We start from the raw sequence: 19,403 nt of genomic DNA, 5'->3' as shown, positions 1-19,403 counted from the left end.
AAATTCTCTGGCCAGATCCAGCTAGGCGAAGAGACAATGTCTAGTTCTTTTTATTTTTTTTATTTGAACTTACAATACGTAAAGTGACGTTTGGTTACAGTATTATGAATCTCCATGTCAACATTTTGGGCGTGTTGAGAAATAAATGAGTTTCTTCAGTCTGCAACATTGGTCTTGTGTAGTGTTTGGTGAATTTACATTATATTTGTACTTTGTTGAGAGTAGCCTACTCTAATCATAGGGAAGTAGAAGTGCTAAAAGTGTTTTAGGTTTATCACAGCAGAGTGTAACTCGTGCAAACAGAGTATAGTAATGTGAAACGTGTGTGTTTCATATGGTAACAAAGTGTGGTTTTTAAAAATAAGTTTATAGTTTTTACAACAGTGTTTAATTTTGCAAAGGATCTGTAGTATTTTGCTAATTGGGTGTGTGGTTGTGCTAATTGTGTGTAGTGTTTTGAAAACACGGGCCCTGTTTTGAAAATCGTGCTTAAGCAATCAAAAAAAACTGTAAATAGGAATATTTTTTGCTCAGAATATAATTTATAGGAAAATAGGAATGGTTGGAAAATCCCAATATTCATTAAAAATTATCCTTAGAAATAGCAGTGCTGGGGGTTTGGAAAGCCATAGTCAGTCAATCAACAGTAGAATAATGCTCTTATGAAAAATATTGATCTTTAATTTACAGTCTGTGGATACTATGCGACTAGAAAGGTTAAGCATGCATGTATGACATCACAGCACAGTTGATAAAATATGGCAGGTGGAAATCAAAAGAGGATGTTCTACGGAGATAGGTGGGCGGGGCTGAGAGTAGCAGAGGGGTGGGATTAAAAAAGATCATGATCGGTAATAGTCATTACTGTAAACACTATAGATATCTGAGTACTATCTATCCAAAATGTAATGTGTATAATTAATTATTATTATTATATATATAAAAAAGTAATTACTGTGTATGAAAGTATTGTATGGGGGGTAGAATTTATCTTCGTTATATTCAAACACACTGGTGGCCAGGGACGCATCTCTTTGTTCGAACGATGGCCCAACTCTGGCTGACTTCTTTACAATACAATAAATTACAATACAGTACAACTTTGTCCATTAGTTCCAGCAAACAACAAAAATGTATTTTCTGCTCCGTTCATAACCCCCCCAAACAGCAGACCTCACACATACAGTTGAGACCAGCACAGGTTCAAGCTGCAGTGAAGCGCCCCTGGATGGAGAGCGTGTTGTGGGGTTAAGGGCCTTGCTCAAGGGCCCAACGAAAGGTGATTGTTTTGAGGACGTGGACCCAGCAGCCCTCCAGGGGTCAGATCAATTCCGTCCGTTCTTTCCAGCGCCCGGCCCGGGATTCAAACTGGACACTTTTCGGCCACAGGTCCAACGCCTGCCACAGCTCCAACTCATTTGCCGCTGGGCGAAAACCTGAGTTAATATTCAGAAATAAGCATGAGTTAATCTGCCAAAATGAAGACAAAATGTTATGCAGACATCATTATTATGATAACATACATGCAGTTGTCATCAGCAGCAGCCACAAGAGAGAGAGCCTCTGATAGTTCTGGGTTACTGCCAGACTGAGCCAAACATAGATAGTGTGTTAAAAGTCATGTAATGATTAACTAGGCTATTGAATCACCAACATTTATTATACATAATTATTATACAGAAATCATTGTCAAATGCTGAAGAGAAACTGTTCCATGTAGGTCTATATTATTTATGGATTGATCATATAGAAATATAGAAACATTATCTTAACTACTCCAAAGCAATTACATGTGGCGCAGGAACCACTGACTCACTGCATTATTCTATAGTATTATCAAGACACCTGCTGTTACCTCTTAACTGGTTAGGACAGCTCATCAGGTGTCCTAAATATCTACCGACTAGGTGGGACTAGAGGCTTCATGCATAGCTTTAATTTATACCCATAAGTGTAAAATGTCTTTCTTCTCAGCACTTATACGACCAATGTTCTACTCTGAGACACTTTGTTATTAAAAAACTTTGAATGTTTGTTTTACATGTAAAAATAACTAAATGAATATTACTAATGTAAGCCAGTATAAAGACTGGGTTATGTATGCACTCACTAACTGTAAGTCGCTCTGGATAAGAGCGTCTGCTAAGTGATTAAAATGTAAATGTAAATGTATTGTGTTGCACTGCTCATGTCCGCGTTCTGGAACTGTCCGCGTCCCCGTACAGAACTGTCCGCGTCCACGTACGGTTTGGCGCCAAGCATATTGTCCAGTTACGCGCAGAGTGGACTGAGGTGATGTTGGGGAACAACGACAGAGTTCGTTACAGTGTTGAGACACAGAAGTTTATTGTTCAATTAGCTTTTTTGCGTAATGGTCAGGGACAGTATGAGTGTAGCCAGATCCCTTTCACTCGCTATCCTTGTTTCATCTTGTGGTTCACCGGATTCGTCATCATCCTCGAGGGACAGACGAACGACCTGCTAGCTAGCCAAGCTAGTCGGTACAGCTAGCTAAGCTAGCTACTCTTTACCAGTAGCATCCTAGTTATCCTAGCTACCACTACATCATCACCGGCTGCCTGCATTTCATGTGGACCGATGGAGCTCCCGGGTTGTTTCTTCCACCTGTTAAATACGGTGGCGGGCTTCTCCCTCTCTCGTTGACGGATGCTGGCTACCTACCATCCCTCTGTCCGGTTCTCCTCTCTTCACTAGATGGACGGTAACTTTAGTGTTTAACCCCTCTGTGTCCAAGGTCTGAACTTTTTGAATATTATTTTCGGGGCGCCTCAAGTTACATTTTTTACAACGTTTATTTCTGATAAAATTAGTTCATTGCATCCGCCATGGGGCCCAGTTTCATAATATTACCTTCTGTCCCTGGTTATGAAGTAATCGCGATAAAACAGGCCTTATGTTTGGGCATTTTTCACCCTGCCAGCTCCTATTAGTTCTACTGTAGGTTTACCTCAGTTAACTTATTATTAACAAGGTTATGGTTACTTGGTGAGCGCGCTCAATGTTAACCTGAGTACATGTTGTGGTGAGCCACAGTCTAAGAGGTGTTGTCTGGCGCAAAGCCATCAAACGTTAAACATTTTCTGGTCATGGTTAAACATATTTGTTTTAAGAAAAAAGTGTACAATCTAAACAAAACGCATATCCCTGTCCTCTTTTTCAAGATGTGGCCGATTTAAACAGCCAGAATATTTTTTTTTATTAAGAAATAACAATTTTTCTGATGACTTGTTGTTTCTAAATGGCTGCTGGGTAATTTGATATGCATCGAAATCTTCGTTCATAGGCATCAAATTGAGCGAATGCTGCGCAGGTTCACTGAGTTGCAAACCAAATGGGTATAATGGGGTGATTGTTGTCTAATCGGGTGGTCTAGCTAATGGATTTGTAGATCTGACACAGTTGCTACCTCAGATTATGAGCCTAGCATGTGTCATATAGCTCAGTTGGTACAGCATGGCGCTTGCAACGCCAGGGTTGTGGGTTCGTTTCCCACGGGGGGCCAGTATGAAAATGTATGCACTCACTAACTGTAAGTCGCTCTGGATAAGAGCGTCTGCTAAATATGTAAAATGTAAATGTAAAAAATTTAATGAATGAGTTATGTAGTACCCACAGATGGCCAAAGGGAGGCACAAGAGTGCTATAAACCCATACCGTTTTTTGCCATAAAAACCCTAAACCTAACAATCAATCAAATGTATTTATAATGTCCTTTTTACACCAGCAGATGTCACAAAGTGCTATACAGAAACTCTTACCCTACTTATAACCTATTTTAGCTGTAACCCTAACCCCTAATTCTAGGGTAGGGTAGCCTAGAACACTTTTAGAAACTATTTTAGTAATAATATTATCTTAATAAATACAATTATAGTATTAAATAGTGTTTTAATTATTTTGTTGTTATTTTATTATATGTATAATAGCAAGACAGAGCACTTGATTAATAAGACACATTTGTTTTATTTTTCAAATGTGGTTTGAATTGGGTGACCTAATAAACTCTGTGTGAAAGTCCAGCAATTGGCGTGGGGCAGGATTGAGACTGATCTAATACACTTTATTTCTCAGCTGCCTCACCAACGTCTGTACGTGAATTAATAACTTTTAATAGCTAAATATTTCCAATAGATGGCAGCATAAGACCACGAAGCATCAGTTATAGGCTACAAGCAGCAATATGATTGACATAAAATAGCATGCAACAAAATACTATGTGTCCCATGATTTTCTAAAATGTCACTCATTACTTTAGTTAGCTATATATTTCGTATTAGGCCTGTGTTGCTTTTGGAAGAGCAATTAAATAGTGACTATAGCATGTGTTGAACCCCTGGTAAATAATCACTAGTCAGATGCTCCAACCTCAACCCTAGTATACATTCATTTTTAAATATCTAATATTGCGATTAAACAACCTCGGAATAGATAAGACAAGAGTGCGTCTTCCAGCCCACCAATAAATTACATCATGCAACCCTTGCGGTTAGCAAATGTACCTCAACATGCCCCTCGCTTGTGCTAGAAGGCAGAGTGCTTGCTGCTGGTTGATGAATCTGACAATGAATGTACTAGGAAAATACGTTTTTCTCGACCAGAGGTGACTAAATTAATGTTCAGGCTTATTGATAATCATTATAGTAATGAAGTATGATTTCAAAACATGAGTAAAAAAAACAGGTAATAATAAACATGAATCATCATTATATTATTTCACAGTAATCTGTTAAATGCTTTTTCAGTCGTTCCTCTTGCATAAGCAGTGTGGAAAGGGACAGTAAAAAGCGTGTGCAGGAGTTTTCCTGTGAGGGGGAGTGGTGGTGTATCCAGGGAGAAAACTAAAACTGATCTTCTGAAATGTCATTCATGGTCTTATGCTGCCATCTATTGGAATTATTTAGCAACTGCAGTAGTACTGAATAAAGTGTATATCCTTATTAAAGTAATTTTTATCATAGGTACACTTCAACTGTGAGAGACGGAATCTAAAACAAAAATCCAGAAAATCACATTGTATGATTTTTAAGTAATTAATTAGCATTTTATTGCATGACATAAGTATTTGATACATCAGAAAAGCAGAACTTAATATTTGGTACAGAAACCTTTGTTTGCAATTACAGAGATCATACGTTTCCTGTAGCTCTTGACCAGGTTTGCACACACTGCAGTAGGGATTTTGGCTCACTCCTCCATACAGACCTTCTCCAGATCCTTCAGGTTTTGGGGCTGTTGCTGGGCAATATGGACTTTCAGCTCCCTCCAAAGATTTTCTATTGGGTTCAGGTCTCACAGTTGAAGTGTACCTATGATAAAAATGACAGACCTCTACATGCAAAATCGGCAGTGTATCAAATACTTGTTCTCCCCACTGTACCTAGCAGTACAACTTCTTTCTCTGAGTGAGGCAGATATATATTATTACTGTGTAAAACCTAGTAGTACTGCTTATTTCTCTGAGAGTGAGGCAGATATATTATTACTGTGTAAAACCTAGCAGTACTACTTATTTCTCTGAGAGTGAGACAGATATATATTATTACTGTGTAAAACCTAGCAGTACTACTTATTTCTCTGTGAGTGAGGCAGATATGTAGCATTTTGCAAAAATACATCATTATTTGTCTCTCTGAAATGAAACCGTCAAGTGATAGATTTTAAACAAATACATGTCTGTCATTGAACAACCCCATGCCATGATTAGATAGTGAAAAAACATACCAATCTCTTTCACAATTTCTTTAAACAATAAAAGCTAACTGACCAACATTTCTGAAAATGGATATATAGCGTTTTGGAATGAAACTCTTGTTTCCCCATCTGAACTCAGAGTAGATGAGAGATGTAATGTTTGTCTCTGTTGTATTGAAGCCCAATCAAGCAGGAGAGACCAGCCTCCCCTGTCCCCAGCTGTGTGTCCATGAAGAGTGACTGGTCTATGAATCATCCTATAGAGTTTAGAGAGGGAGACTTTTCTACTGAACAAAGGTAATAATAACTCATGGGTCATGGTCAGTGAGTTAAACAACATTGGCTCTAGTCATTTCTCCTCTCCCATTTTACCATTTATTTTTGTTGTTTTCATAATCCATAGGCTAATCCTTTTTTCCATTTTCATAGTCCTGAAACAATATTAAACTAACACAACATTCCCTCCCTGTGTGTGTGTGTGTGTGTGTGTGTGTGTGTGTGTGTGTGTGTGTGTGTGTGTGTGTGTGTGTACTCCCTGGATGAGGAGATGTAATCTGATGTTTTGTCCACAGAAACCAACAGGAGAGATCAGAGTCAGAGATTCTCAGTGGTCAGTCTTCCCAGAGTCATCAAACAGACCTGGCCTCCATATTCAGTGTATGTGGTCCTGTTATGTACATTTGTTTTTGTTTACCTCAAGTAAAGTAAAGTTGATCTGTCAATCATTCATTCATGTGTTAATGAGAAAGCATTTAGTCTCTTGCATAACTTATTAACTTGATTTATTTCAGTTGCTTGAAGAGAATATTATAACATTTGTGAAGAACGAGCTGAAGATGTTCAAGAGGATTCTTAGTCCAGAACTCCAGAAGGCTTTGAGAGTCAGAAGCAGGATAAGGAAGTGGTGGATGCTGAAGATGAGAAGCAGGAGAGCAGTGCCAGAGAGGGGGCTCTGAAGATCACACTGCACGTCCTGAGGAAAATGAACCAGAAGGAGCTTGCTGACACACTGGAGAAAAGTAAGAGCAGTCTGCCTCATGTTGAATGCTGTTTAGAACATTTAAAAGCTGTAGCTAAAGTACAGCTAAAGTAGCTGTGTAACTCAATGATATTGTAGCAGCCTTAACATAACACCTAGTTACCTCATCAAGTAGCAGCAAGGATGTGTTGTGATTCATTTAGAGAGATGAGAGAGAGAGAGAGAGAGAGAGAGAGAGAGAGAGAGAGAGAGAGAGAGAGAGAGAGAGAGAGAGAGAGAGAGAGAGAGAGAGAGAGATGAGAGAGAGAGAGAGAGAGAGGATGAGAGAGAGAGAGAGAGGAGGAGAGAGAGAGAGAGAGAGTGAGAGAGAAGAGAGAGAGAGAGAGAGAGAGAGAAGAGAGAGAGAGAGAGAGAGAGAGAGAGAGAGAGAGAGAGAGAATTCATTGAAGGGAAATACAATTTCAGACAACATTAATGATACCATCAGAAATATGAATAATAATACTATAATCAGTCATACCAGTCTGTAATGCATTATGAAAACATTTACACATTTATACAGTCAGTTAAGCGAATAAATTTGTATAATTTAAAATGTTATAACAGTCCTAGAACACTGTAGGCATTAAAACAGACGTAATATTAATATCCTCTGTGTTATTTCTTCATTCAGATGAGCTTGCTGTGATTTGCCAACGTGAACTCAAATCTAATCTAAAGAAGAAGTTTCAATGTGTATTTGAGGGGATCGCTAAACAAGGAAACCCAACACTTCTCAATAAGATCTACACAGAGCTCTACATCACAGAGGGTGGAACAGGAGAGGTCAATAATGAACATGAGCTGAGACAGATTGAGACAACAACCAGGAAACAAGCAAGACCAGAGACTGCAATCAAATGTAACGACATCTTCAAACCCTTAACTGGACAAGACAAACTTATCAGAACTGTGCTGACAAAGGGAGTCGCTGGCATTGGAAAAACAGTCTCTGTGCAGAAGTTCATTCTGGACTGGGCTGAAGGAAAAAGCAAATCAGGATGTCCAATTTGTATTTTCATTCCCTTTTCGGGAGCTGAATTTGATGAAAAAGGAAAAACACACTTTGATTGAACTTCTCAATCACTTCTCAACGGAAACCAAAGAATCAACAATCTCCAACTATGACAAGTACAAAGTTCTGTTCATCTTTGATGGTCTGGATGAGTGCCGACTGCCCCTAGACTTCCAGAAGAACAAGATCTGTTGTGACATCACAGAGTCAACCTCAGTGGATGTTCTGCTGACAAATCTCATCAAGGGAAATCTGCTTCCCTCTGCTCTCATCTGGATAACTACCCGACCTGCAGCAGCCAATAAGATCCCTTCAGTGTGTGTTGACCAGGTGACAGAGGTACGAGGGTTCAATGACCCACAGAAGGAGGAGTACTTCAGGAAGAGATTCAGTGATGAGGACCTGGCCAGCAGAATCATCTCACACATAAAGACATCAAGGAGCCTCCACATCATGTGCCACATTCCAGTCTTCTGTTGGATTTCTGCAATCGTCCTTGAACACAGAATGAGTACAGACCAGGGAGAAGAGATGCCCAAGACTCTGACTGAGATGTACTCACACCTTGTGGTGTTTCATACCAAACATAAGAATGAAAAGTATCTTGGGAAAGAAGAGACAGGTCCACACTGGAATAAAGAGAGCATTCTGTCACTGGGAAAACTGGCTTTTCAACAGCTTGTGAATGGCAATCTGATTTTCTATGAAGAGGACCTGAAAGAGGCTGGCATTGATGTCAATGAAGCCTCAGTGTAATCAGGATTGTGCACACAGCTCTTTAAAGAGGAATGTGTGCTGTACCAGGACAAGGTGTACTGCTTCGTGCATCTGAGCATTCAGGAGTTTCTGGCTGCTGTATATGTGTTCCTCTCATTCATCAACAACAATGAGAATCTAATGGATGAACCTCAATCAACGTCCAGTAACTTTTCTGTGAGGATCAGACACAAGCGTAAAGTTACCTTCTACAAGAGTGCTGTGGATAAAGCCTTACAAAGTGAGACGGGAAACCTGGACCTTTTCCTCCGCTTCCTTCTGGGCCTCTCACTGGAGTCCAATCAGAAATACTTACGAGGTCTACTGACAAAGACAAGAAGCAGCTCACAGAGCCATGAAGAAACAGTCAAGTACATCAAGGAGAAGATCAGGGAGAATCCCTCTCCAGAGAGGTGCATCAATCTGTTCCACTGTCTGAATGAACTTAACGACCATTCTCTAGTGGAGGAGATCCAAAGCTACCTGAGCTCAGGAAGTCTCTCAGAAGCCGAACTGTCACCTGCACAGTGGTCAGCTCTGGTCTTTGTGTTGCTGACTTCAGAAAAGGAGCTGGATGTGTTTGACCTGAAGAAATACTCCAGATCAGAGGAAGGTCTTCTGAGGCTGCTGCCAGTGGTCAAAGCCTCCAGAGCTGCTCTGTGAGTACATAAAATGACATTTAAGTTCTAATCATCAGGAAGAAAAATTCAGTTTAGAGAAATATATGTATTATTGAAAAACATATTGAATCAATGCATTGATGTTCACATTAGTATAACAATATGACCATACAATTCTAGGAGATGGAAGATGAATCTATATGTTGTTTAAGAGAATAAACCAAATGCATCTGCCATTGTCCTTCTACACTACTGGTGTTAAATTAACAGTGTGTTTGTGAAATCATGATGATCTCTCTGTCAGGCTGTCAGGCTGTGGAGTCACAGAGGAAGGCTGTGCTTCTCTGGTCTCAGCTCTGAGGTCAAACCCCTCACACCTGAGAGAGCTGGATCTGAGTAACAATGACCTGAAGGATTCAGGAGTGAAGCTGCTCTCTGCTGGACTGGGGAATCCCCACTGTAAACTGGAGACTCTGAGGTCAGTATTCCTGTAGTTGGTCAACAAGTGATAACTGTTCACCAGATCCACATGTGTTTACCAGGCACACATAGTCCACACCATATGTGTTTGGACAGTGAAGTTTACATTTTTACATTTGGTGCTATGCTCCAGCAATTTGGATTTGAGATATAATGTTTCATATTAGGCAACAGTACAGAATGTCACCTTTTATTTGATTTTAATGGCGAGAGGTTAGCATGTTTTGTTGTAGCCTCTGTAACTTTCTCATTCATTATTATTCATGATTCATTCATGATTTTTCTTAATCATGGCATCATCAGGATTAATTTAGTAGTGTTTAGAAACATGTTATCTACCCACTTAGAAAGTAAATTACTCAACACCAAAGAATAGCAGTGTGGTTTTAAAATGATTATATGTGTCTCTCTACAAGCAATACTTTGATAATTTGTCATTTCTAATAATGATAAATCCATTTATGAATAGATATGGCAGGTTTCAGGACATTGATATATCTGAAAATGTTTAAATAATATACTGCCACATTTTTCACCACCAAAGAATAGCAGTGTGGTTTTAAAATGATTATATGTGTCTCTCTACAAGCAATACTTTGATAATTTGTCATTTCTAATAATGATAAATCCATTTATGAATAGATATGGCAGGTTTCAGGACATTGATATATCTGAAAATGTTTAAATAATATACTGCCACTATTTTCACCACCAAAGAATAGCAGTGTGGTTTTAATATGATTTGACTCTTTGCAGGCTGTCACGCTGTCTAGTCACAGAGGAAGGCTGTGCTTCTCTGGTCTCAGCTCTGAAGTCAAACCCCTCACACCTGAGAGAGCTGGATCTGAGTAACAACGACCTGAAGGATTCAGGAGTGAAGCTGCTCTCTGCTGGACTGGGGAATCCCCACTGTAAACTGGAGACTTTTAGGTCAGTATTCCTGTATCACTCAATGAACACACACACACTGGACACACACACACACACACAGGACACCCACACTATACACACACACACACACTGGACACACACACACTAGACACACACACACAAACACACACACTGGACACACAGTCATAGGACAACACACACACACACTGGACACACACACATAAACACACACTGGACACACACACATACACTCACACACTGGAGACACACACACATGCAATGATTAATTTAGTAGTGTTTAGAAACATGTTATCTACTGTTAATAATTATACATTCGTTCATTTATATGCAGTACCAGTCAAACGTTTGGACACACATACTCATTCAAGGGTTTTTCTTTTCTTTTTACTATTTTTTACATTGTAGAATAACAGTGAAGACATCAAAACTTTGAAATAACACATATGGAATCATGTAGTAACCAATAAAGTGTTAAACAAATTAAAATATGTTTTATATTTTAGATTCTTCAAATAGCCACCCTTTGCCTTGATGACAGCTTTGCACACTCTTAGCATTCTCTCAACCAACTTCACCTGGAATGCTTTTCCAACGGTCTTGAAAGAGTTCCCACATATGCTGAGCATTTGTTGGCTGCTTTTCCTTCACTCTGCGTTCCAACTCATCCCAAACCACCTCAATTGGGTTGAGGTCGGGTGATTGTGGAGGCCAGTTCATCTGATGCAGCACTCCATCACTCTCCTTGGTCAGATAGCCCTTACACAGCCTGGAGGTGTGTTGAGTCATTGTCCTGTTGAAAAACAAATGATCGTCCCACTAAGCCCAATCCAGATGGGATGGCGTATCGCTGCAGAATGCTGTGGTAGCCATGCTGGTTAAGTGTGCCTTGAATTCTAAATAATTCACAGACAGTGTCACCAGCAAAACACCCCCACAACATAACACCTCCTCATCCATGCTTCACGGTGGGTACCACACATGCAGAGATCATCCGTTCCCCTACTCTGCGTCTCACAACGACACAGCGGTTGGAACCAAAAATGTCAAATTTGGACCCATCAGACCAAAGGACAGATTTCCACCGGTCTAATGTCCATTGCTCATGTTTCTTGGCCAAAGCAAGTCTCTTTCTTCTACAATGTAAAAAATAGTTTTAAATGTAAAAAATACATTTGAATGAGTAGGTGTGTTCAAACTTTTGACTGGTAGAGTATACAGTTGAAGTCGGAAGTTAACATACACTTAGGTTGGAGTCATTAAAACTTGTTTTTCAACCACTCCACAAATGTCTTGTTAACAAACTCTAGTGTTGGCAAGTCGGTTAGGACATCTACTTTGTGCATGACACAAGTCATTTTTCCAACAATTGTTTACAGACAGATTATTTCACTTATAATTCACTGTATCACAATTCCAGTGGGTCAGAAGATTACATACACTAAGTTGACTGTGCCTTTAAACAGCTTGGAAAATTCCAGAAAATGATGTCATGGCTTTAGAAGCTTCTGATAGGCTAATTGACATCATTTGAGTCAATTGGAGGTGTACCTGTGGATGTATTTAAAGGCCTACCTTCAACCACAGTGCCTCTTTGCTTGACATCATGGGAAAATAAAATGAAATCAGCAAAGACCTCAGAAATAGAATTGTAGACCTCCACAAGTCTGGTTCATCCTTGGGAGCAATTTCCAAACGCCTGAAGGTACCACGTTCATCTGTACAAACAATAGTACGCAAGTATAAACACCATGAGATGACACAGCCATCATACCGCTCAGGAAGGAGATGTGTTCTGTCTCCTAGAGATTAACGTTCTTTGGTGCGAAAAGTGCTAATCAATCCCAGAACAACAGCAAAGGATCTTGTGAATATGCTGGAGGAAACAGGTACAAAAGTATATATTTCCACATTAAAACAAGTCCTATATTTATATTTTAGCAGACGCTCTTATCCAGAGCGACTTACAGTTAGTGAGTGCACACATTTTTCATTCTGGCCCCCCGTGGGAATCGAACCCACAACCTTGGCGTTGCAAGTGCCATGCTCTACCAACTGAGGTATAGGAGGCCCATATAAACAGGTATGAATGTATCTATATCCACAGTAAAACGAGTCCTATATCGACATAACCTGAAAGGCTGCTCAGCAAGGAAGAAGCCACTGCTCCAAAACCGCCATAAAAAAGCAAGACTACGGTTTGCAACTGCACATTGGGACAAATATCGTACTTTTTTGAGAAATGTCCTCTGGTCTGATGAAACAAAATATAACTGTTTGGCCATAATGAACATCGTTATATTTGGAGGAAAAAGGGGGATGCTTGCAAGCCGAAGAACAACATCCCAACCATGAAGCACGGGGGTGGCAGCATCATGCTGTGGGGGTGCTTTGCTGCAAGAGGGACTGGTGCACTTCACAAAATAGATGGCATCATGAGGAAGGAAAATATTATGTGGATATATTGAAGCAACATCTCAAGACATTAGTCAGGAAGTTAAAGCTTGGTCGCAAATGGGTCTTCCAAATGGAAAATGACCCCAAGCATACTTCCAAAGTTGTGGCAAAATGGCTTAAGGACAACAAAGTCAAGATATTGGAGTGGCTATCACAAAGCCCTGACCTCAATCCTATAGAACATTTCTGGGCAGAACTGAAAAAGCGTGTGCGAGCAAGGAGGCTTACAAACCTGACTCAGTTACACCAGCTCTGTCAGGAGGAATGGGCCAAAATTCACCCAACTTATTGTGGGAAGCTTGTGGAAGGCTACCCGAAATGTTTGACCCAAGTTAAACAATTTAAAGGCAATGCGACCAAATACTAATTGAGTGTATGTAAACTTCTGACCCACTGGGAATGTGATGAAAGAAATAAAAGCTGAAATAAATCATTCTCTCTACTATTATTCTGACATTTCACATTCTTAAAATAAAGTGGTGATCCTAACTGACCGAAGACAGGGAATCTTTACAACGATTAAATGTCAGGAATGATGAAAAACTGAATTTGAATGTATTTGGTTAAGGTGTATGTAAACTTCAGACTTCAACTGTATGTACATATTTGAATAGATATTCCAGGTTTCAGGACTCTGATGTGTCTGAAAATGTTGAACAAACATATAGCAGTGTGATTTTAATAGGATTTTATTCTTGCAGGCTGTCAGGCTGTCTAGTCACAGAGGAAGGCTGTGCTTCTCTGGTCTCAGCTCTGAAGTCAAACCCCTCACACCTGAGAGAGCTGGACCTGAGTAACAACGACCTGAAGGATTCAGGAGTGAAGCTGCTCTCTGCTGGACTGGGGAATCCCCACTGTAAACTGGAGACTCTGAGGTCAGTATTCCTGTAGTTGGTCAACAAGTGATAACTGTTCACCAGATCCACATGTGTTTACCAGGCACACATAGTCCACACCATATGTGTTTGGACAGTGAAGCTTACAGTTTTAAATTTGGTGCTATGCTCCAGCATTTTGGATTTGAGATAGAATGTTTCATATTAGGCGACAGTACAGAATGTCACCTTTTATTTGAGGATATTTTCATACATATCTGTGTCACTGTTTAGAAATGAAAGCACTTTATGTATCTAGTTCTCCCATTTGAAAAAGTTGTAATAATTTGGACAAATTCACTTATATTGTATTAAAGTAGTCATAAGTTTAGTATTTGGTCCCATATTCCTTACCTGCAGTGATTACATCAGGCTTGTGATTCTACAATCTTGTTGAATACATTTGCAGTTTGTCTTGGTTGTGTTTTGGATGATGTTTTTCCCAATAGAAACTGAATGGTGAATAATGTCCTGTCATTTTGGAGTCACTTCATTTGTATTGTCAGTAAGAATAGAAGATGTTTCTGAACACTGCTACATTCATGTGGATGCTACCATGATTATGAATAATCATGAATGAATCGTGAATGATGATGAATGAGAAAGTTACAGAGGAACAAGGATCATACCCCCTCTGTTATTGGTAATGGTGAGAGGTTAGCATGTTTTGTTGTAGCCTCTGTAACTTTCTCACTCATTATTATTCATGATTCATTCATGATTTTTCTTAATCATGTCATCATCAGGATTAATTTAGTAGTGTTTAGAAACATGTTATCTACTCACTTAGAAAGAAAATTACTCCAGTCATCATCCACCATTCAGTTACTATCGGGCAACACATAACCCAAAACACAACCAAAACAAACTGCAAATGCAACCAACGAGTTTGGGACCAAATACTCAACTTTTGACAACTTTAATACACTATATGTCAAATGGTCAGAATACTTATGACTTTTTCAAATAGGGGGACTAGATACATGAAGTGCTTTCATTTCTAAACGGTGAAAAAAATATACTGCTACTATTTTCACCACCAAAGAATAGCAGTGTGATTTTAATATGATTTGACTCTTTGCAGGCTGTCAGACTGTCTAGTCACAGAGGAAGGCTGTGCTTCTCTGGTCTCAGCTCTGAAGTCAAACCCCTCACACCTGAGAGAGCTGGACCTGAGCTACAATCACCCAGGAGACTCAGGAGTCAGACTGCTCTCTGCTGGACTGGAGGATCCACACTGCAGACTGGAGAAACTCAAGTATGTAGAGGGTTTATGTCAATGTTCATATCAGACATGTTGGAGTTATCAGGCTAGTTAAGACAAACATTCTGACCACCACTTGGACTAAGTTATATAAAGACTGTGTGTGTGTGTGTGTGACCAGTGTGTGTGTGTGTGTGTGTGTGTGTGTGTGTGTGTGTATGTGTGTCCAGTGTGTGTGTGTGTGTGTGTGTATGTGTGTGTGTGTGTCCAGTATGTGTGTCCAATGCGTGAGTGTGTGTGTGTGTTTGTATGTCCAGTTTGTGTGTGTGTGTCCAGTGTGTGTCCTGATACACGTGCACACACACACACACACACTGGACACACACACTCACACACACACACCCACACTGGACAAACACACAAACTGGACACACACACACACACACACAATGGACACACAAACACACTGGACACACACTGGACTCACACACACACACACACACTGGACACACACACACACACACACACACACACACACACACACACACACACACACACACACACACACACACACACACAAACACACACACTGGACACACACAGGACAGACACATACACACACACACACTGGACACACACACACACTGGACACACACACAGAGTGGACACACACACACACAATGGACACACACACACAGGACACACACATACACACACTGGGCACACACACACACGCACACACACACTGGACACACACGCACACTGGACAAACACACACTGGAAACACACACAAACACACTGGACACACACTGGACTCACACACACACACACACACATACACACTGGACACACACACAAACTGGACACGCACACACACACTTGACACACATACACACACACACACACTGGTCCCAGACACACAAAAAGGAAACACACACACACCTACACACACACACTGGAAACACACACAAACACACTGGACACACACTGGACTCACACACACACACACACACACACACACACACACACACACTGGACACACACATACACACTGGACACACACATACACACTGGACACACACACACAAACTGGACACGCACACACACACTTGACACACACACACACACTGGTCCCAGACACACAAAAAGGAAACACACACACAAATACACACACACACAGACACTGGACACACACACTCACACACTGGACCCACACACACACACACACACACACACTGGACCCACACACACACACTGGACCCACACACACACACTGGACCCACACACACACACTGGACCCACACACACACACTGGACACATACACACACAATGGATACACAGACACACTCACAAACACTAGACACACGCACTGTACACACACAAAGACTGGACACACACACAAACTGGGCACACACACACACACACACACTGGACACACACGCACACTGGACAAACACACATACACCTACACACACACACTGGACACACACACAAATACACTGGACACACACTGGACTCACACACACACTGGACACACACACACACACTGGACACACGCACACTTGACACACATACACACACAAACTGGACACACACACACACACACTGGACACACACACACTTGACACACATACACACACAAACTGGATACACACACACTCACACACACACACACACTGGTCCTAGACACACAAAAAGGAAACACACACACACACACAGACACACACACACACTGGACCCACACACACACACTGGACACACACACACTCATACACAATGGACACACACACACACACACAGGACACACACACACTGGACACACACACACTGGACACACACACACACACACACTGGACACACACACACTTTACACACATACACACACAAACTGGATACACACACACTCACACACACACACACACTGGTCCTAGACACACAAAAAGGAAACACACACACACACACAGACACACACACACACACACTGGACCCACACACACACAATGGACACACACACACACTCACTGTACACACTAGACACACACAAAGTTACATGCTGACTGTGTGTGTGTGTGTGTGTGTGTGTGTGTGTGTGTGTGTGTGTGTGTGTGTGTGTGTGTGTGTGTGTGTGTGTGTGTGTGTGTGTGTGTGTGTGTGTGTGTGTGTGTGTGTGTGTGTGTGTAAGTTCAGGTGTATCCCTCAATGACTGTCTGTTCTTCTGCTTACCGCTACAGTGTGGAACATGGTGGAGAGAACACAATGAAACCTGGACTTAGAAAATGTGAGTGTTGACTGCTGTGAAGAATATGACTAAGAATAAGTCTTAATTCAAGTGAAGTCAAAGTCAAAGACCACCATCATTACTTACTTGGTCATATTAAATATCAGCTGTAGTTATACAGAAGCACAAATCAGGGACACCAAAGTTTACAAAGAGTTGCTTTGACAATGTGTGTGTGTCTGTGTATGTGTGTGTGTATGTGTGTCCAGTGTGTGTGTGTGTGTTCAGGATGTGTGTTTGTCATGCATGCATACCGGTGTGTGTGTGTGTGTCTGTGTTTGTGTGTAATTAATTAGAATAATTGTGTTTTATATTACCATACAGTATAACATATGATCATTCTGCAAGTCTCAAGTTACCTTAACTTCTCCTTTTGATACCTAGAAACATCTACATTAAATGAATTAGTGAAAAGTGAGTTAACATTCTAATGTGAATGATGATGATTTCTAATATTGTGTCTGGTTTCATCCATCAGATGTCTGTGATCTCACACTGGACCTAAACACAGTAAACAGACGCCTCTCTCTGTCTGAGGAGAACAGAAAGGTGACATGTAGGAGAGAGAAGCAGCCGTATCCTGATCACCCAGAGAGATTTGAGGTCTATAGACAGGTGCTGTGTAGAGAGGGTCTGACTGGGCGCTGTTACTGGGAGGTAGAGTGGAGTGGGAACATGGCTGGTATAGGAGTGACATATAAAGGAATCTGCAGGAGAGGAATGATTGGTGTCTGTAGGATTGGATGGAATGACAAGTCCTGGAGTCTGATCTGCTCTGACAACAGTTACTCTGCCTGGCACAATAATAAGTCCACTACCATAGACGTCCCCTCCTCCAGCTCCCACAGAGTAGGAGTGTATCTGGACTGGCCAGCCGGCACTCTGTCCTTCTACAGAGTCTCCTCTGACACACTGACCCACCTGAACACATTCCACTCCACATTCACTGAGCCCCTCTATCCAGGGTTTAGGGTTTGGTATCATGGGGACTCAGTGTCCCTGTAAATAATAACCATGGTAACACTGACACACACACACACACACACACACTGGACACACACACATACACACTGGACACACACACACACACACTGGACACACACACACAGACACACTGGACACACACACACACTGGACACACACACTGGACTCACACACACACTGGACAAACACACACACACTGGACACACACACACACTGGACACACACACACACACACACACACACACACACACTGGACACACACACACACACACTGGACACACACACTGGACTCACACACACACTGGACAAACACACACACACTGGACACACACACAGGACACACTGGACACACACACTGGACACACACACACACACTGGACACACACACACACACACACACACACTGGACACACACACACACACACTGGACACAGACACACTGGACACACACACACACTGGACACACACACAGGACACACTGGACACACACACTGGACTCACACACACACTGGACAAACACACACACACTGGACACACACACACACTGGACACACACACACACACACACACACTGGACACACACACACACACACTGGACACACACACTGGACTCACACACACACTGGACAAACACACACACACTGGACACACACACAGGACACACTGGACACACACACTGGACACACACACACACACTGGACACACACACACACACACACACACACTGGACACACACACGCAGGACAAACACCACACACACATATACTGGACACACACACACACACACACACTAGACACAGACACACTGAACACACACACTAAACACCACCACACAAACACACTGAACAAACACACACACACACTGGACACACACACACACACTGAACACACATACACACACTAGACACATACACACACAGAACACACACACACAGACACACACACTGGACACACACACACACTGGACACACACACACTGGACACACACACACACACTGAACACACACACACTGGACACGCACACTGGACACACACATACACACACACTGGACACACACACAAACACACACACTGGACAAACACACACACACTGG

General features: G+C 41.5%; 1 pseudogene across 1 annotated transcript; it reads left to right on the top strand.

The window, feature by feature from the left end:
- Positions 1-6,874: 6,874 nt before the first annotated feature.
- LOC311120820 (NACHT, LRR and PYD domains-containing protein 3-like) lies at positions 6,875-15,100 on the top strand (annotated as a pseudogene). The gene is made up of 5 exons: positions 6,875-6,881; positions 7,365-9,160; positions 9,426-9,599; positions 13,669-13,842; positions 14,927-15,100. The product of its transcript is annotated as an NACHT, LRR and PYD domains-containing protein 3-like (transcript).
- Positions 15,101-19,403: the final 4,303 nt, after the last annotated feature.

The sequence above is a fragment of the Coregonus lavaretus genome, assembly GCF_964263955.1.
Source record: "Coregonus lavaretus genome assembly, contig: HAP1_SCAFFOLD_2542, whole genome shotgun sequence".
Lineage (NCBI taxonomy): Eukaryota > Metazoa > Chordata > Actinopteri > Salmoniformes > Salmonidae > Coregonus > Coregonus lavaretus.
This window is presented reverse-complemented; position numbering and strand designations above follow the sequence as displayed.